The sequence below is a fragment of the Stegostoma tigrinum genome, chromosome 5, assembly GCF_030684315.1.
Source record: "Stegostoma tigrinum isolate sSteTig4 chromosome 5, sSteTig4.hap1, whole genome shotgun sequence".
Taxonomy (NCBI): Eukaryota; Metazoa; Chordata; class Chondrichthyes; order Orectolobiformes; family Stegostomatidae; genus Stegostoma; species Stegostoma tigrinum.
In genome coordinates, this window is record NC_081358.1 from 94,162,831 (window position 1) to 94,181,694 (window position 18,864).

Below are 18,864 nucleotides of genomic sequence, written 5' to 3' on the forward strand. Positions count from 1 at the left end.
GAGCTGAGCGGCGTGAATAGCCACTGCGAGTCTGAGGCAGTGCTCGAGATCCCTGTCTGACTGATTGGAGAGTCCCTCGACCTTAAGGCACGCGCTGACTCTCTGGAAGTACCGTTCCTACAGGGCGCAGCCTGCTGGTCTTGGTGTGCCACTGCAGACGTGCCACAACGAGGACAGGCAGAATCCTCCGAAGAAGAGAGCGTACTCTGGAGAAGGGCAAGTGTTTGGGCTGGGCCGTGACGAGAAAGGAGGGCTATTCCTTCGTCCTCGAAAGATGCGAGCCCGCTGCCAAGTTCCGAAAAGTCCTGCTGTCAGGTACGAGCCGCCACACGCAGACGCCAAGACAACCGAGATGCCGACGGCAGCCGCCACATGTCTGAGGGAGTGCCGGGGAGCCCTGCGTGAGCGGCGGGACGCTTGTGTCGCTTTCGAATCGGTGCTGACCTCCTAGGATGCAGTGCTGGTCGACACGTGCGACTGAGGGAGTCGCACACACTGCACGTGTCGGATTTTACGAAGAGAAAGCAAAGCCAAGTTCACGAGCGGTTTTCATCGACAGGAACGGAGGGCTCTTGCGTCTTCACCCTGACGTCGTAAGCCGCAACCCAGCAGTTTAGAGCGCTGCTTTTCGACAAAGCGTCGCTGGGAAAACCCAGGCCTCCTTTCTGTAGAAGGAAGCGCGTCATTCTTGCCTGCATTGCGTGCTGAGCAAAGGATCTTTGCACGTTGCGGCGCGGCGCTACAAAGCGGTGAACTGCTTTGCCGATCGTTGGCTGCCGCGCGCCGGACATACCGACTTGCGGACGCGAGGATCCAAGACGCCGCCGTTGGGTCGTGTCCCTGCTCGGGCTGCAGCCTGCCACGTAACGGGCGACGTTTTGCCACTGTGGATCGGAAGGCGCTCTCCTGCCCTCTCCTGAGCTGCGGGTTTCTGACAAGGTTTGGTTTGGGGTTGAGTGGCGCCTGGGAAACCGGCCTACTCTGGCTGCTGGCTGGGCTTTGCTGTGCCTTCTTAGCGCAGTAGGCAGCGCGTCAGTCTCATAATCGGAAGGTCCTGAGTTCAATCCTCAGAGAAGGCAAACTTGAGAGAGGGTGGCCTTTTATCGTGTTTTGATTTTCTCAGCAGCAGACATAATTTGCTGGACGCCCGATTTGATCCGAGCACACCAGAGCGAACGGGCTGCCGACGCGTCGGGCGTCTTGACGACACGCGGCCTGTCGTTTCCAGACAGAGAATATAGACCCCACCCATCCAGCAGTCCTGCGCGTCAGCAAAGACCTTGCACACGATCGGATTTTTGTCTCGAGATCGAGCTTCCAGGCTCTTCAGCTTGCTTCCTGAGGGAAAAAACCAAAGTGGAGAATGTGGGCATCGATCCCACTACCTCTCGCATGCAAAGCGAGCGCTCTACCACTTGAGCTAATTCCCCTCACCTGTCTGGTTGACTGGCTGGTCCTGTCAGTTTCTCAGGGGCTTTCTGTGGGGACCCGAGAGCAGCAGGGAATTTCCCGTCGCCATTGCACGCTGCATTCAGCCGCACAATCGGCACGTTCGAGCGGAATCAGGAGCCGGGTAGCCGAAGCATTCCGGAAAACACGGTGCCGCCGAAAGCATCGGCGCTGAGCCGCACGTTGCAGATTGCGAGCGAGCTGAGCGGCGTGAATAGCCACTGCGAGTCTGAGGCAGTGCTCGAGATCCCTGTCTGACTGATTGCAGAGTCCCTCGACCTTTGAGCACGCGCTGACTCTCTGGAAGTACCGTTCCTACAGGGCGCAGCCTGCTGGTCTTGGGGTGCCACTGCAGACGTGCCACAACGAGGACAGGCAGAAACCTCCGAAGAAGAGAGCGTACTCTGGAGAAGGGCAAGTGTTCGGGCTGGGCCGCGACGAGAAAGGAGGGCTATTCCTTCGTCCTCGAAAGATGCGAGCCCTCTGCCACGTTCGGAAAAGTCCTGCTGTCAGGTACGAGCCGCCACACGCAGACGCCAAGACAACCGAGACGCCGACGGCAGCCGCCACATGTCTGAGGGAGTACCGGGGAGCCCCGCGTGAGCGGCGGGATGCTTGTGTCGCTTTCGAATCGGTGCTGACCTCCTAGGATGCAGTGCTGGTCGACACGTGCGACTGAGGGAGTCGCACACCCTGCACGTGTCGGATTTTACGAAGAGAAAGCAAAGCCAAGTTCACGAGCGGTTTTCATCGACAGGAACGGAGGGCTCTTGCGTCTTCACCCTGACGTCGTAAGCCGCAACCCAGCAGTTTAGAGCGCTGCTTTTCGACAAAGCGTCGCTGGGAAAACCCAGGCCTCCTTTCTGTAGAAGGAAGCGCGTCATTCTTGCCTGCATTGCGTGCTGAGCAAAGGATCTTTGCACGTTGCGGCGCGGCGCTAAAAAGCGGTGAACTGCTTTGCCGATCGTTGGCTGCCGCGCGCCGGACATACCGACTTGCGGACGCGAGGATCCAAGACGCCGCCGTTGGGTCGTGTCCCTGCTCGGGCTGCAGCCTGCCACGTAACGGGCGACGTTTTGCCACTGTGGATCGGAAGGCGCTCTCCTGCCCTCTCCTGAGCTGCGGGTTTCTGACAAGGTTTGGTTTGGGGTTGAGTGGCGCCTGGGAAACCGGCCTACTCTGGCTGCTGGCTGGGCTTTGCTGTGCCTTCTTAGCGCAGTAGGCAGCGCGTCAGTCTCATAATCGGAAGGTCCTGAGTTCAATCCTCAGAGAAGGCAAACTTGAGAGAGGGTGGCCTTTTATCGTGTTTTGATTTTCTCAGCAGCAGACATAATTTGCTGGACGCCCGATTTGATCCGAGCACACCAGAGCGAACGGGCTGCCGACGCGTCGGGCGTCTTGACGACACGCGGCCTGTCGTTTCCAGACAGAGAATATAGACCCCACCCATCCAGCAGTCCTGCGCGTCAGCAAAGACCTTGCACACGATCGGATTTTTGTCTCGAGATCGAGCTTCCAGGCTCTTCAGCTTGCTTCCTGAGGGAAAAAACCAAAGTGGAGAATGTGGGCATCGATCCCACTACCTCTCGCATGCAAAGCAAGCGCTCTCCCACTTGAGCTAATTCCCCTCACCTGTCTAGTTGACTGGCTGGTCCTGTCAGTTTCTCAGGGGCTTTCTGTGGGGACCCGAGAGCAGCAGGGAATTTCCCGTCGCCATTGCACGCTGCATTCAGCCGCACAATCGGCACGTTCGAGTGGAATCAGGAGCCGGGTAGCCGAAGCATTCCGGAAAACACGGTGCCGCCGAAAGCATCGGCGCTGAGCCGCACGTTGCAGATTGCGAGCGAGCTGAGCGGCGTGAATAGCCACTGCGAGTCTGAGGCAGTGCTCGAGATCCCTGTCTGACTGATTGGAGAGTCCCTCGACCTTTGAGCACGCGCTGACTCTCTGGAAGTACCGTTCCTACAGGGCGCAGCCTGCTGGTCTTGGGGTGCCACTGCAGACGTGCCACAACGAGGACAGGCAGAAACCTCCGAAGAAGAGAGCGTACTCTGGAGAAGGGCAAGTGTTCGGGCTGGGCCGCGACGAGAAAGGAGGGCTATTCCTTCGTCCTCGAAAGATGCGAGCCCTCTGCCACGTTCGGAAAAGTCCTGCTGTCAGGTACGAGCCGCCACACGCAGACGCCAAGACAACCGAGACGCCGACGGCAGCCGCCACATGTCTGAGGGAGTACCGGGGAGCCCCGCGTGAGCGGCGGGATGCTTGTGTCGCTTTCGAATCGGTGCTGACCTCCTAGGATGCAGTGCTGGTCGACACGTGCGACTGAGGGAGTCGCACACCCTGCACGTGTCGGATTTTACGAAGAGAAAGCAAAGCCAAGTTCACGAGCGGTTTTCATCGACAGGAACGGAGGGCTCTTGCGTCTTCACCCTGACGTCGTAAGCCGCAACCCAGCAGTTTAGAGCGCTGCTTTTCGACAAAGCGTCGCTGGGAAAACCCAGGCCTCCTTTCTGTAGAAGGAAGCGCGTCATTCTTGCCTGCATTGCGTGCTGAGCAAAGGATCTTTGCACGTTGCGGCGCGGCGCTAAAAAGCGGTGAACTGCTTTGCCGATCGTTGGCTGCCGCGCGCCGGACATACCGACTTGCGGACGCGAGGATCCAAGACGCCGCCGTTGGGTCGTGTCCCTGCTCGGGCTGCAGCCTGCCACGTAACGGGCGACGTTTTGCCACTGTGGATCGGAAGGCGCTCTCCTGCCCTCTCCTGAGCTGCGGGTTTCTGACAAGGTTTGGTTTGGGGTTGAGTGGCGCCTGGGAAACCGGCCTACTCTGGCTGCTGGCTGGGCTTTGCTGTGCCTTCTTAGCGCAGTAGGCAGCGCGTCAGTCTCATAATCGGAAGGTCCTGAGTTCAATCCTCAGAGAAGGCAAACTTGAGAGAGGGTGGCCTTTTATCGTGTTTTGATTTTCTCAGCAGCAGACATAATTTGCTGGACGCCCGATTTGATCCGAGCACACCAGAGCGAACGGGCTGCCGACGCGTCGGGCGTCTTGACGACACGCGGCCTGTCGTTTCCAGACAGAGAATATAGACCCCACCCATCCAGCAGTCCTGCGCGTCAGCAAAGACCTTGCACACGATCGGATTTTTGTCTCGAGATCGAGCTTCCAGGCTCTTCAGCTTGCTTCCTGAGGGAAAAAACCAAAGTGGAGAATGTGGGCATCGATCCCACTACCTCTCGCATGCAAAGCGAGCGCTCTACCACTTGAGCTAATTCCCCTCACCTGTCTGGTTGACTGGCTGGTCCTGTCAGTTTCTCAGGGGCTTTCTGTGGGGACCCGAGAGCAGCAGGGAATTTCCCGTCGCCATTGCACGCTGCATTCAGCCGCACAATCGGCACGTTCGAGCGGAATCAGGAGCCGGGTAGCCGAAGCATTCCGGAAAACACGGTGCCGCCGAAAGCATCGGCGCTGAGCCGCACGTTGCAGATTGCGAGCGAGCTGAGCGGCGTGAATAGCCACTGCGAGTCTGAGGCAGTGCTCGAGATCCCTGTCTGACTGATTGGAGAGTCCCTCGACCTTAAGGCACGCGCTGACTCTCTGGAAGTACCGTTCCTACAGGGCGCAGCCTGCTGGTCTTGGTGTGCCACTGCAGACGTGCCACAACGAGGACAGGCAGAATCCTCCGAAGAAGAGAGCGTACTCTGGAGAAGGGCAAGTGTTTGGGCTGGGCCGTGACGAGAAAGGAGGGCTATTCCTTCGTCCTCGAAAGATGCGAGCCCGCTGCCAAGTTCCGAAAAGTCCTGCTGTCAGGTACGAGCCGCCACACGCAGACGCCAAGACAACCGAGATGCCGACGGCAGCAGCCACATGTCTGAGGGAGTGCCGGGGAGCCCTGCGTGAGCGGCGGGACGCTTGTGTCGCTTTCGAATCGGTGCTGACCTCCTAGGATGCAGTGCTGGTCGACACGTGCGACTGAGGGAGTCGCACACACTGCACGTGTCGGATTTTACGAAGAGAAAGCAAAGCCAAGTTCACGAGCGGTTTTCATCGACAGGAACGGAGGGCTCTTGCGTCTTCACCCTGACGTCGTAAGCCGCAACCCAGCAGTTTAGAGCGCTGCTTTTCGACAAAGCGTCGCTGGGAAAACCCAGGCCTCCTTTCTGTAGAAGGAAGCGCGTCATTCTTGCCTGCATTGCGTGCTGAGCAAAGGATCTTTGCACGTTGCGGCGCGGCGCTACAAAGCGGTGAACTGCTTTGCCGATCGTTGGCTGCCGCGCGCCGGACATACCGACTTGCGGACGCGAGGATCCAAGACGCCGCCGTTGGGTCGTGTCCCTGCTCGGGCTGCAGCCTGCCACGTAACGGGCGACGTTTTGCCACTGTGGATCGGAAGGCGCTCTCCTGCCCTCTCCTGAGCTGCGGGTTTCTGACAAGGTTTGGTTTGGGGTTGAGTGGCGCCTGGGAAACCGGCCTACTCTGGCTGCTGGCTGGGCTTTGCTGTGCCTTCTTAGCGCAGTAGGCAGCGCGTCAGTCTCATAATCGGAAGGTCCTGAGTTCAATCCTCAGAGAAGGCAAACTTGAGAGAGGGTGGCCTTTTATCGTGTTTTGATTTTCTCAGCAGCAGACATAATTTGCTGGACGCCCGATTTGATCCGAGCACACCAGAGCGAACGGGCTGCCGACGCGTCGGGCGTCTTGACGACACGCGGCCTGTCGTTTCCAGACAGAGAATATAGACCCCACCCATCCAGCAGTCCTGCGCGTCAGCAAAGACCTTGCACACGATCGGATTTTTGTCTCGAGATCGAGCTTCCAGGCTCTTCAGCTTGCTTCCTGAGGGAAAAAACCAAAGTGGAGAATGTGGGCATCGATCCCACTACCTCTCGCATGCAAAGCGAGCGCTCTACCACTTGAGCTGATTCCCCTCACCTGTCTGGTTGACTGGCTGGTCCTGTCAGTTTCTCAGGGGCTTTCTGTGGGGACCCGAGAGCAGCAGGGAATTTCCCGTCGCCATTGCACGCTGCATTCAGCCGCACAATCGGCACGTTCGAGCGGAATCAGGAGCCGGGTAGCCGAAGCATTCCGGAAAACACGGTGCCGCCGAAAGCATCGGCGCTGAGCCGCACGTTGCAGATTGCGAGCGAGCTGAGCGGCGTGAATAGCCACTGCGAGTCTGAGGCAGTGCTCGAGATCCCTGTCTGACTGATTGCAGAGTCCCTCGACCTTTGAGCACGCGCTGACTCTCTGGAAGTACCGTTCCTACAGGGCGCAGCCTGCTGGTCTTGGGGTGCCACTGCAGACGTGCCACAACGAGGACAGGCAGAAACCTCCGAAGAAGAGAGCGTACTCTGGAGAAGGGCAAGTGTTCGGGCTGGGCCGCGACGAGAAAGGAGGGCTATTCCTTCGTCCTCGAAAGATGCGAGCCCTCTGCCACGTTCGGAAAAGTCCTGCTGTCAGGTACGAGCCGCCACACGCAGACGCCAAGACAACCGAGACGCCGACGGCAGCCGCCACATGTCTGAGGGAGTACCGGGGAGCCCCGCGTGAGCGGCGGGATGCTTGTGTCGCTTTCGAATCGGTGCTGACCTCCTAGGATGCAGTGCTGGTCGACACGTGCGACTGAGGGAGTCGCACACCCTGCACGTGTCGGATTTTACGAAGAGAAAGCAAAGCCAAGTTCACGAGCGGTTTTCATCGACAGGAACGGAGGGCTCTTGCGTCTTCACCCTGACGTCGTAAGCCGCAACCCAGCAGTTTAGAGCGCTGCTTTTCGACAAAGCGTCGCTGGGAAAACCCAGGCCTCCTTTCTGTAGAAGGAAGCGCGTCATTCTTGCCTGCATTGCGTGCTGAGCAAAGGATCTTTGCACGTTGCGGCGCGGCGCTAAAAAGCGGTGAACTGCTTTGCCGATCGTTGGCTGCCGCGCGCCGGACATACCGACTTGCGGACGCGAGGATCCAAGACGCCGCCGTTGGGTCGTGTCCCTGCTCGGGCTGCAGCCTGCCACGTAACGGGCGACGTTTTGCCACTGTGGATCGGAAGGCGCTCTCCTGCCCTCTCCTGAGCTGCGGGTTTCTGACAAGGTTTGGTTTGGGGTTGAGTGGCGCCTGGGAAACCGGCCTACTCTGGCTGCTGGCTGGGCTTTGCTGTGCCTTCTTAGCGCAGTAGGCAGCGCGTCAGTCTCATAATCGGAAGGTCCTGAGTTCAATCCTCAGAGAAGGCAAACTTGAGAGAGGGTGGCCTTTTATCGTGTTTTGATTTTCTCAGCAGCAGACATAATTTGCTGGACGCCCGATTTGATCCGAGCACACCAGAGCGAACGGGCTGCCGACGCGTCGGGCGTCTTGACGACACGCGGCCTGTCGTTTCCAGACAGAGAATATAGACCCCACCCATCCAGCAGTCCTGCGCGTCAGCAAAGACCTTGCACACGATCGGATTTTTGTCTCGAGATTGAGCTTCCAGGCTCTTCAGCTTGCTTCCTGAGGGAAAAAACCAAAGTGGAGAATGTGGGCATCGATCCCACTACCTCTCGCATGCAAAGCAAGCGCTCTCCCACTTGAGCTAATTCCCCTCACCTGTCTAGTTGACTGGCTGGTCCTGTCAGTTTCTCAGGGGCTTTCTGTGGGGACCCGAGAGCAGCAGGGAATTTCCCGTCGCCATTGCACGCTGCATTCAGCCGCACAATCGGCACGTTCGAGCGGAATCAGGAGCCGGGTAGCCGAAGCATTCCGGAAAACACGGTGCCGCCGAAAGCATCGGCGCTGAGCCGCACGTTGCAGATTGCGAGCGAGCTGAGCGGCGTGAATAGCCACTGCGAGTCTGAGGCAGTGCTCGAGATCCCTGTCTGACTGATTGGAGAGTCCCTCGACCTTTGAGCACGCGCTGACTCTCTGGAAGTACCGTTCCTACAGGGCGCAGCCTGCTGGTCTTGGGGTGCCACTGCAGACGTGCCACAACGAGGACAGGCAGAAACCTCCGAAGAAGAGAGCGTACTCTGGAGAAGGGCAAGTGTTCGGGCTGGGCCGCGACGAGAAAGGAGGGCTATTCCTTCGTCCTCGAAAGATGCGAGCCCTCTGCCACGTTCGGAAAAGTCCTGCTGTCAGGTACGAGCCGCCACACGCAGACGCCAAGACAACCGAGACGCCGACGGCAGCCGCCACATGTCTGAGGGAGTACCGGGGAGCCCCGCGTGAGCGGCGGGATGCTTGTGTCGCTTTCGAATCGGTGCTGACCTCCTAGGATGCAGTGCTGGTCGACACGTGCGACTGAGGGAGTCGCACACCCTGCACGTGTCGGATTTTACGAAGAGAAAGCAAAGCCAAGTTCACGAGCGGTTTTCATCGACAGGAACGGAGGGCTCTTGCGTCTTCACCCTGACGTCGTAAGCCGCAACCCAGCAGTTTAGAGCGCTGCTTTTCGACAAAGCGTCGCTGGGAAAACCCAGGCCTCCTTTCTGTAGAAGGAAGCGCGTCATTCTTGCCTGCATTGCGTGCTGAGCAAAGGATCTTTGCACGTTGCGGCGCGGCGCTAAAAAGCGGTGAACTGCTTTGCCGATCGTTGGCTGCCGCGCGCCGGACATACCGACTTGCGGACGCGAGGATCCAAGACGCCGCCGTTGGGTCGTGTCCCTGCTCGGGCTGCAGCCTGCCACGTAACGGGCGACGTTTTGCCACTGTGGATCGGAAGGCGCTCTCCTGCCCTCTCCTGAGCTGCGGGTTTCTGACAAGGTTTGGTTTGGGGTTGAGTGGCGCCTGGGAAACCGGCCTACTCTGGCTGCTGGCTGGGCTTTGCTGTGCCTTCTTAGCGCAGTAGGCAGCGCGTCAGTCTCATAATCGGAAGGTCCTGAGTTCAATCCTCAGAGAAGGCAAACTTGAGAGAGGGTGGCCTTTTATCGTGTTTTGATTTTCTCAGCAGCAGACATAATTTGCTGGACGCCCGATTTGATCCGAGCACACCAGAGCGAACGGGCTGCCGACGCGTCGGGCGTCTTGACGACACGCGGCCTGTCGTTTCCAGACAGAGAATATAGACCCCACCCATCCAGCAGTCCTGCGCGTCAGCAAAGACCTTGCACACGATCGGATTTTTGTCTCGAGATCGAGCTTCCAGGCTCTTCAGCTTGCTTCCTGAGGGAAAAAACCAAAGTGGAGAATGTGGGCATCGATCCCACTACCTCTCGCATGCAAAGCGAGCGCTCTACCACTTGAGCTAATTCCCCTCACCTGTCTGGTTGACTGGCTGGTCCTGTCAGTTTCTCAGGGGCTTTCTGTGGGGACCCGAGAGCAGCAGGGAATTTCCCGTCGCCATTGCACGCTGCATTCAGCCGCACAATCGGCACGTTCGAGCGGAATCAGGAGCCGGGTAGCCGAAGCATTCCGGAAAACACGGTGCCGCCGAAAGCATCGGCGCTGAGCCGCACGTTGCAGATTGCGAGCGAGCTGAGCGGCGTGAATAGCCACTGCGAGTCTGAGGCAGTGCTCGAGATCCCTGTCTGACTGATTGGAGAGTCCCTCGACCTTTGAGCACGCGCTGACTCTCTGGAAGTACCGTTCCTACAGGGCGCAGCCTGCTGGTCTTGGGGTGCCACTGCAGACGTGCCACAACGAGGACAGGCAGAAACCTCCGAAGAAGAGAGCGTACTCTGGAGAAGGGCAAGTGTTCGGGCTGGGCCGCGACGAGAAAGGAGGGCTATTCCTTCGTCCTCGAAAGATGCGAGCCCTCTGCCACGTTCGGAAAAGTCCTGCTGTCAGGTACGAGCCGCCACACGCAGACGCCAAGACAACCGAGACGCCGACGGCAGCCGCCACATGTCTGAGGGAGTACCGGGGAGCCCCGCGTGAGCGGCGGGATGCTTGTGTCGCTTTCGAATCGGTGCTGACCTCCTAGGATGCAGTGCTGGTCGACACGTGCGACTGAGGGAGTCGCACACCCTGCACGTGTCGGATTTTACGAAGAGAAAGCAAAGCCAAGTTCACCAGCGGTTTTCATCGACAGGAACGGAGGGCTCTTGCGTCTTCACCCTGACGTCGTAAGCCGCAACCCAGCAGTTTAGAGCGCTGCTTTTCGACAAAGCGTCGCTGGGAAAACCCAGGCCTCCTTTCTGTAGAAGGAAGCGCGTCATTCTTGCCTGCATTGCGTGCTGAGCAAAGGATCTTTGCACGTTGCGGCGCGGCGCTACAAAGCGGTGAACTGCTTTGCCGATCGTTGGCTGCCGCGCGCCGGACATACCGACTTGCGGACGCGAGGATCCAAGACGCCGCCGTTGGGTCGTGTCCCTGCTCGGGCTGCAGCCTGCCACGTAACGGGCGACGTTTTGCCACTGTGGATCGGAAGGCGCTCTCCTGCCCTCTCCTGAGCTGCGGGTTTCTGACAAGGTTTGGTTTGGGGTTGAGTGGCGCCTGGGAAACCGGCCTACTCTGGCTGCTGGCTGGGCTTTGCTGTGCCTTCTTAGCGCAGTAGGCAGCGCGTCAGTCTCATAATCGGAAGGTCCTGAGTTCAATCCTCAGAGAAGGCAAACTTGAGAGAGGGTGGCCTTTTATCGTGTTTTGATTTTCTCAGCAGCAGACATAATTTGCTGGACGCCCGATTTGATCCGAGCACACCAGAGCGAACGGGCTGCCGACGCGTCGGGCGTCTTGACGACACGCGGCCTGTCGTTTCCAGACAGAGAATATAGACCCCACCCATCCAGCAGTCCTGCGCGTCAGCAAAGACCTTGCACACGATCGGATTTTTGTCTCGAGATCGAGCTTCCAGGCTCTTCAGCTTGCTTCCTGAGGGAAAAAACCAAAGTGGAGAATGTGGGCATCGATCCCACTACCTCTCGCATGCAAAGCGAGCGCTCTACCACTTGAGCTAATTCCCCTCACCTGTCTGGTTGACTGGCTGGTCCCATGAGTTTCTCAGGTGCTTTCTGTGGGGACCCGAGAGCAGCAGGGAATTTCCCGTCGCCATTGCACGCTGCATTCAGCCGCACAATCGGCACGTTCGAGCGGAATCAGGAGCCGGGTAGCCGAAGCATTCCGGAAAACACGGTGCCGCCGAAAGCATCGGCGCTGAGCCGCACGTTGCAGATTGCGAGCGAGCTGAGCGGCGTGAATAGCCACTGCGAGTCTGAGGCAGTGCTCGAGATCCCTGTCTGACTGATTGCAGAGTCCCTCGACCTTTGAGCACGCGCTGACTCTCTGGAAGTACCGTTCCTACAGGGCGCAGCCTGCTGGTCTTGGGGTGCCACTGCAGACGTGCCACAACGAGGACAGGCAGAAACCTCCGAAGAAGAGAGCGTACTCTGGAGAAGGGCAAGTGTTCGGGCTGGGCCGCGACGAGAAAGGAGGGCTATTCCTTCGTCCTCGAAAGATGCGAGCCCTCTGCCACGTTCGGAAAAGTCCTGCTGTCAGGTACGAGCCGCCACACGCAGACGCCAAGACAACCGAGACGCCGACGGCAGCCGCCACATGTCTGAGGGAGTACCGGGGAGCCCCGCGTGAGCGGCGGGATGCTTGTGTCGCTTTCGAATCGGTGCTGACCTCCTAGGATGCAGTGCTGGTCGACACGTGCGACTGAGGGAGTCGCACACCCTGCACGTGTCGGATTTTACGAAGAGAAAGCAAAGCCAAGTTCACCAGCGGTTTTCATCGACAGGAACGGAGGGCTCTTGCGTCTTCACCCTGACGTCGTAAGCCGCAACCCAGCAGTTTAGAGCGCTGCTTTTCGACAAAGCGTCGCTGGGAAAACCCAGGCCTCCTTTCTGTAGAAGGAAGCGCGTCATTCTTGCCTGCATTGCGTGCTGAGCAAAGGATCTTTGCACGTTGCGGCGCGGCGCTACAAAGCGGTGAACTGCTTTGCCGATCGTTGGCTGCCGCGCGCCGGACATACCGACTTGCGGACGCGAGGATCCAAGACGCCGCCGTTGGGTCGTGTCCCTGCTCGGGCTGCAGCCTGCCACGTAACGGGCGACGTTTTGCCACTGTGGATCGGAAGGCGCTCTCCTGCCCTCTCCTGAGCTGCAGGTTTCTGACAAGGTTTGGTTTGGGGTTGAGTGGCGCCTGGGAAACCGGCCTACTCTGGCTGCTGGCTGGGCTTTGCTGTGCCTTCTTAGCGCAGTAGGCAGCGCGTCAGTCTCATAATCGGAAGGTCCTGAGTTCAATCCTCAGAGAAGGCAAACTTGAGAGAGGGTGGCCTTTTATCGTGTTTTGATTTTCTCAGCAGCAGACATAATTTGCTGGACGCCCGATTTGATCCGAGCACACCAGAGCGAACGGGCTGCCGACGCGTCGGGCGTCTTGACGACACGCGGCCTGTCGTTTCCAGACAGAGAATATAGACCCCACCCATCCAGCAGTCCTGCGCGTCAGCAAAGACCTTGCACACGATCGGATTTTTGTCTCGAGATCGAGCTTCCAGGCTCTTCAGCTTGCTTCCTGAGGGAAAAAACCAAAGTGGAGAATGTGGGCATCGATCCCACTACCTCTCGCATGCAAAGCGAGCGCTCTACCACTTGAGCTAATTCCCCTCACCTGTCTGGTTGACTGGCTGGTCCCGTGAGTTTCTCAGGTGCTTTCTGTGGGGACCCGAGAGCAGCAGGGAATTTCCCGTCGCCATTGCACGCTGCATTCAGCCGCACAATCGGCACGTTCGAGCGGAATCAGGAGCCGGGTAGCCGAAGCATTCCGGAAAACACGGTGCCGCCGAAAGCATCGGCGCTGAGCCGCACGTTGCAGATTGCGAGCGAGCTGAGCGGCGTGAATAGCCACTGCGAGTCTGAGGCAGTGCTCGAGATCCCTGTCTGACTGATTGCAGAGTCCCTCGACCTTTGAGCACGCGCTGACTCTCTGGAAGTACCGTTCCTACAGGGCGCAGCCTGCTGGTCTTGGGGTGCCACTGCAGACGTGCCACAACGAGGACAGGCAGAAACCTCCGAAGAAGAGAGCGTACTCTGGAGAAGGGCAAGTGTTCGGGCTGGGCCGCGACGAGAAAGGAGGGCTATTCCTTCGTCCTCGAAAGATGCGAGCCCTCTGCCACGTTCGGAAAAGTCCTGCTGTCAGGTACGAGCCGCCACACGCAGACGCCAAGACAACCGAGACGCCGACGGCAGCCGCCACATGTCTGAGGGAGTACCGGGGAGCCCCGCGTGAGCGGCGGGATGCTTGTGTCGCTTTCGAATCGGTGCTGACCTCCTAGGATGCAGTGCTGGTCGACACGTGCGACTGAGGGAGTCGCACACCCTGCACGTGTCGGATTTTACGAAGAGAAAGCAAAGCCAAGTTCACGAGCGGTTTTCATCGACAGGAACGGAGGGCTCTTGCGTCTTCACCCTGACGTCGTAAGCCGCAACCCAGCAGTTTAGAGCGCTGCTTTTCGACAAAGCGTCGCTGGGAAAACCCAGGCCTCCTTTCTGTAGAAGGAAGCGCGTCATTCTTGCCTGCATTGCGTGCTGAGCAAAGGATCTTTGCACGTTGCGGCGCGGCGCTACAAAGCGGTGAACTGCTTTGCCGATCGTTGGCTGCCGCGCGCCGGACATACCGACTTGCGGACGCGAGGATCCAAGACGCCGCCGTTGGGTCGTGTCCCTGCTCGGGCTGCAGCCTGCCACGTAACGGGCGACGTTTTGCCACTGTGGATCGGAAGGCGCTCTCCTGCCCTCTCCTGAGCTGCGGGTTTCTGACAAGGTTTGGTTTGGGGTTGAGTGGCGCCTGGGAAACCGGCCTACTCTGGCTGCTGGCTGGGCTTTGCTGTGCCTTCTTAGCGCAGTAGGCAGCGCGTCAGTCTCATAATCGGAAGGTCCTGAGTTCAATCCTCAGAGAAGGCAAACTTGAGAGAGGGTGGCCTTTTATCGTGTTTTGATTTTCTCAGCAGCAGACATAATTTGCTGGACGCCCGATTTGATCCGAGCACACCAGAGCGAACGGGCTGCCGACGCGTCGGGCGTCTTGACGACACGCGGCCTGTCGTTTCCAGACAGAGAATATAGACCCCACCCATCCAGCAGTCCTGCGCGTCAGCAAAGACCTTGCACACGATCGGATTTTTGTCTCGAGATCGAGCTTCCAGGCTCTTCAGCTTGCTTCCTGAGGGAAAAAACCAAAGTGGAGAATGTGGGCATCGATCCCACTACCTCTCGCATGCAAAGCGAGCGCTCTACCACTTGAGCTAATTCCCCTCACCTGTCTGGTTGACTGGCTGGTCCCGTGAGTTTCTCAGGTGCTTTCTGTGGGGACCCGAGAGCAGCAGGGAATTTCCCGTCGCCATTGCACGCTGCATTCAGCCGCACAATCGGCACGTTCGAGCGGAATCAGGAGCCGGGTAGCCGAAGCATTCCGGAAAACACGGTGCCGCCGAAAGCATCGGCGCTGAGCCGCACGTTGCAGATTGCGAGCGAGCTGAGCGGCGTGAATAGCCACTGCGAGTCTGAGGCAGTGCTCGAGATCCCTGTCTGACTGATTGCAGAGTCCCTCGACCTTTGAGCACGCGCTGACTCTCTGGAAGTACCGTTCCTACAGGGCGCAGCCTGCTGGTCTTGGGGTGCCACTGCAGACGTGCCACAACGAGGACAGGCAGAAACCTCCGAAGAAGAGAGCGTACTCTGGAGAAGGGCAAGTGTTCGGGCTGGGCCGCGACGAGAAAGGAGGGCTATTCCTTCGTCCTCGAAAGATGCGAGCCCTCTGCCACGTTCGGAAAAGTCCTGCTGTCAGGTACGAGCCGCCACACGCAGACGCCAAGACAACCGAGACGCCGACGGCAGCCGCCACATGTCTGAGGGAGTACCGGGGAGCCCCGCGTGAGCGGCGGGATGCTTGTGTCGCTTTCGAATCGGTGCTGACCTCCTAGGATGCAGTGCTGGTCGACACGTGCGACTGAGGGAGTCGCACACCCTGCACGTGTCGGATTTTACGAAGAGAAAGCAAAGCCAAGTTCACGAGCGGTTTTCATCGACAGGAACGGAGGGCTCTTGCGTCTTCACCCTGACGTCGTAAGCCGCAACCCAGCAGTTTAGAGCGCTGCTTTTCGACAAAGCGTCGCTGGGAAAACCCAGGCCTCCTTTCTGTAGAAGGAAGCGCGTCATTCTTGCCTGCATTGCGTGCTGAGCAAAGGATCTTTGCACGTTGCGGCGCGGCGCTACAAAGCGGTGAACTGCTTTGCCGATCGTTGGCTGCCGCGCGCCGGACATACCGACTTGCGGACGCGAGGATCCAAGACGCCGCCGTTGGGTCGTGTCCCTGCTCGGGCTGCAGCCTGCCACGTAACGGGCGACGTTTTGCCACTGTGGATCGGAAGGCGCTCTCCTGCCCTCTCCTGAGCTGCGGGTTTCTGACAAGGTTTGGTTTGGGGTTGAGTGGCGCCTGGGAAACCGGCCTACTCTGGCTGCTGGCTGGGCTTTGCTGTGCCTTCTTAGCGCAGTAGGCAGCGCGTCAGTCTCATAATCGGAAGGTCCTGAGTTCAATCCTCAGAGAAGGCAAACTTGAGAGAGGGTGGCCTTTTATCGTGTTTTGATTTTCTCAGCAGCAGACATAATTTGCTGGACGCCCGATTTGATCCGAGCACACCAGAGCGAACGGGCTGCCGACGCGTCGGGCGTCTTGACGACACGCGGCCTGTCGTTTCCAGACAGAGAATATAGACCCCACCCATCCAGCAGTCCTGCGCGTCAGCAAAGACCTTGCACACGATCGGATTTTTGTCTCGAGATCGAGCTTCCAGGCTCTTCAGCTTGCTTCCTGAGGGAAAAAACCAAAGTGGAGAATGTGGGCATCGATCCCACTACCTCTCGCATGCAAAGCGAGCGCTCTACCACTTGAGCTAATTCCCCTCACCTGTCTGGTTGACTGGCTGGTCCCATGAGTTTCTCAGGTGCTTTCTGTGGGGACCCGAGAGCAGCAGGGAATTTCCCGTCGCCATTGCACGCTGCATTCAGCCGCACAATCGGCACGTTCGAGCGGAATCAGGAGCCGGGTAGCCGAAGCATTCCGGAAAACACGGTGCCGCCGAAAGCATCGGCGCTGAGCCGCACGTTGCAGATTGCGAGCGAGCTGAGCGGCGTGAATAGCCACTGCGAGTCTGAGGCAGTGCTCGAGATCCCTGTCTGACTGATTGCAGAGTCCCTCGACCTTTGAGCACGCGCTGACTCTCTGGAAGTACCGTTCCTACAGGGCGCAGCCTGCTGGTCTTGGGGTGCCACTGCAGACGTGCCACAACGAGGACAGGCAGAAACCTCCGAAGAAGAGAGCGTACTCTGGAGAAGGGCAAGTGTTCGGGCTGGGCCGCGACGAGAAAGGAGGGCTATTCCTTCGTCCTCGAAAGATGCGAGCCCTCTGCCACGTTCGGAAAAGTCCTGCTGTCAGGTACGAGCCGCCACACGCAGACGCCAAGACAACCGAGACGCCGACGGCAGCCGCCACATGTCTGAGGGAGTACCGGGGAGCCCCGCGTGAGCGGCGGGATGCTTGTGTCGCTTTCGAATCGGTGCTGACCTCCTAGGATGCAGTGCTGGTCGACACGTGCGACTGAGGGAGTCGCACACCCTGCACGTGTCGGATTTTACGAAGAGAAAGCAAAGCCAAGTTCACCAGCGGTTTTCATCGACAGGAACGGAGGGCTCTTGCGTCTTCACCCTGACGTCGTAAGCCGCAACCCAGCAGTTTAGAGCGCTGCTTTTCGACAAAGCGTCGCTGGGAAAACCCAGGCCTCCTTTCTGTAGAAGGAAGCGCGTCATTCTTGCCTGCATTGCGTGCTGAGCAAAGGATCTTTGCACGTTGCGGCGCGGCGCTACAAAGCGGTGAACTGCTTTGCCGATCGTTGGCTGCCGCGCGCCGGACATACCGACTTGCGGACGCGAGGATCCAAGACGCCGCCGTTGGGTCGTGTCCCTGCTCGGGCTGCAGCCTGCCACGTAACGGGCGACGTTTTGCCACTGTGGATCGGAAGGCGCTCTCCTGCCCTCTCCTGAGCTGCAGGTTTCTGACAAGGTTTGGTTTGGGGTTGAGTGGCGCCTGGGAAACCGGCCTACTCTGGCTGCTGGCTGGGCTTTGCTGTGCCTTCTTAGCGCAGTAGGCAGCGCGTCAGTCTCATAATCGGAAGGTCCTGAGTTCAATCCTCAGAGAAGGCAAACTTGAGAGAGGGTGGCCTTTTATCGTGTTTTGATTTTCTCAGCAGCAGACATAATTTGCTGGACGCCCGATTTGATCCGAGCACACCAGAGCGAACGGGCTGCCGACGCGTCGGGCGTCTTGACGACACGCGGCCTGTCGTTTCCAGACAGAGAATATAGACCCCACCCATCCAGCAGTCCTGCGCGTCAGCAAAGACCTTGCACACGATCGGATTTTTGTCTCGAGATCGAGCTTCCAGGCTCTTCAGCTTGCTTCCTGAGGGAAAAAACCAAAGTGGAGAATGTGGGCATCGATCCCACTACCTCTCGCATGCAAAGCGAGCGCTCTACCACTTGAGCTAATTCCCCTCACCTGTCTGGTTGACTGGCTGGTCCCGTGAGTTTCTCAGGTGCTTTCTGTGGGGACCCGAGAGCAGCAGGGAATTTCCCGTCGCCATTGCACGCTGCATTCAGCCGCACAATCGGCACGTTCGAGCGGAATCAGGAGCCGGGTAGCCGAAGCATTCCGGAAAACACGGTGCCGCCGAAAGCATCGGCGCTGAGCCGCACGTTGCAGATTGCGAGCGAGCTGAGCGGCGTGAATAGCCACTGCGAGTCTGAGGCAGTGCTCGAGATCCCTGTCTGACTGATTGCAGAGTCCCTCGACCTTTGAGCACGCGCTGACTCTCTGGAAGTACCGTTCCTACAGGGCGCAGCCTGCTGGTCTTGGGGTGCCACTGCAGACGTGCCACAACGAGGACAGGCAGAAACCTCCGAAGAAGAGAGCGTACTCTGGAGAAGGGCAAGTGTTCGGGCTGGGCCGCGACGAGAAAGGAGGGCTATTCCTTCGTCCTCGAAAGATGCGAGCCCTCTGCCACGTTCGGAAAAGTCCTGCTGTCAGGTACGAGCCGCCACACGCAGACGCCAAGACAACCGAGACGCCGACGGCAGCCGCCACATGTCTGAGGGAGTACCGGGGAGCCCCGCGTGAGCGGCGGGATGCTTGTGTCGCTTTCGAATCGGTGCTGACCTCCTAGGATGCAGTGCTGGTCGACACGTGCGACTGAGGGAGTCGCACACCCTGCACGTGTCGGATTTTACGAAGAGAAAGCAAAGCCAAGTTCACGAGCGGTTTTCATCGACAGGAACGGAGGGCTCTTGCGTCTTCACCCTGACGTCGTAAGCCGCAACCCAGCAGTTTAGAGCGCTGCTTTTCGACAAAGCGTCGCTGGGAAAACCCAGGCCTCCTTTCTGTAGAAGGAAGCGCGTCATTCTTGCCTGCATTGCGTGCTGAGCAAAGGATCTTTGCACGTTGCGGCGCGGCGCTACAAAG

General features: G+C 58.7%; 8 non-coding genes across 8 annotated transcripts; all 8 read right to left on the reverse strand.

Moving 5' to 3' along the window:
• Nucleotides 1–1,357: 1,357 nt before the first annotated feature.
• Nucleotides 1,358–1,430, reverse strand: trnaa-ugc (transfer RNA alanine (anticodon UGC)). The gene has a single exon. It is a non-coding gene; the product is annotated as a tRNA-Ala (tRNA).
• A 3,221-nt stretch (nt 1,431–4,651) lies between these two features.
• Nucleotides 4,652–4,724, reverse strand: trnaa-ugc (transfer RNA alanine (anticodon UGC)). The gene has a single exon. It is a non-coding gene; the product is annotated as a tRNA-Ala (tRNA).
• Nucleotides 4,725–9,592: 4,868 nt separating this feature from the next.
• On the reverse strand, nt 9,593–9,665 carry trnaa-ugc (transfer RNA alanine (anticodon UGC)). The gene has a single exon. It is a non-coding gene; the product is annotated as a tRNA-Ala (tRNA).
• Nucleotides 9,666–11,239: 1,574 nt separating this feature from the next.
• Nucleotides 11,240–11,312, reverse strand: trnaa-ugc (transfer RNA alanine (anticodon UGC)). Its single transcript has one exon. It is a non-coding gene; the product is annotated as a tRNA-Ala (tRNA).
• Nucleotides 11,313–12,886: 1,574 nt separating this feature from the next.
• Nucleotides 12,887–12,959, reverse strand: trnaa-ugc (transfer RNA alanine (anticodon UGC)). Its single transcript has one exon. It is a non-coding gene; the product is annotated as a tRNA-Ala (tRNA).
• A 1,574-nt stretch (nt 12,960–14,533) lies between these two features.
• On the reverse strand, nt 14,534–14,606 carry trnaa-ugc (transfer RNA alanine (anticodon UGC)). Its single transcript has one exon. It is a non-coding gene; the product is annotated as a tRNA-Ala (tRNA).
• A 1,574-nt stretch (nt 14,607–16,180) lies between these two features.
• On the reverse strand, nt 16,181–16,253 carry trnaa-ugc (transfer RNA alanine (anticodon UGC)). Its single transcript has one exon. It is a non-coding gene; the product is annotated as a tRNA-Ala (tRNA).
• A 1,574-nt stretch (nt 16,254–17,827) lies between these two features.
• Nucleotides 17,828–17,900, reverse strand: trnaa-ugc (transfer RNA alanine (anticodon UGC)). The gene has a single exon. It is a non-coding gene; the product is annotated as a tRNA-Ala (tRNA).
• Between the last annotated feature and the right edge of the window lie 964 nt (nt 17,901–18,864).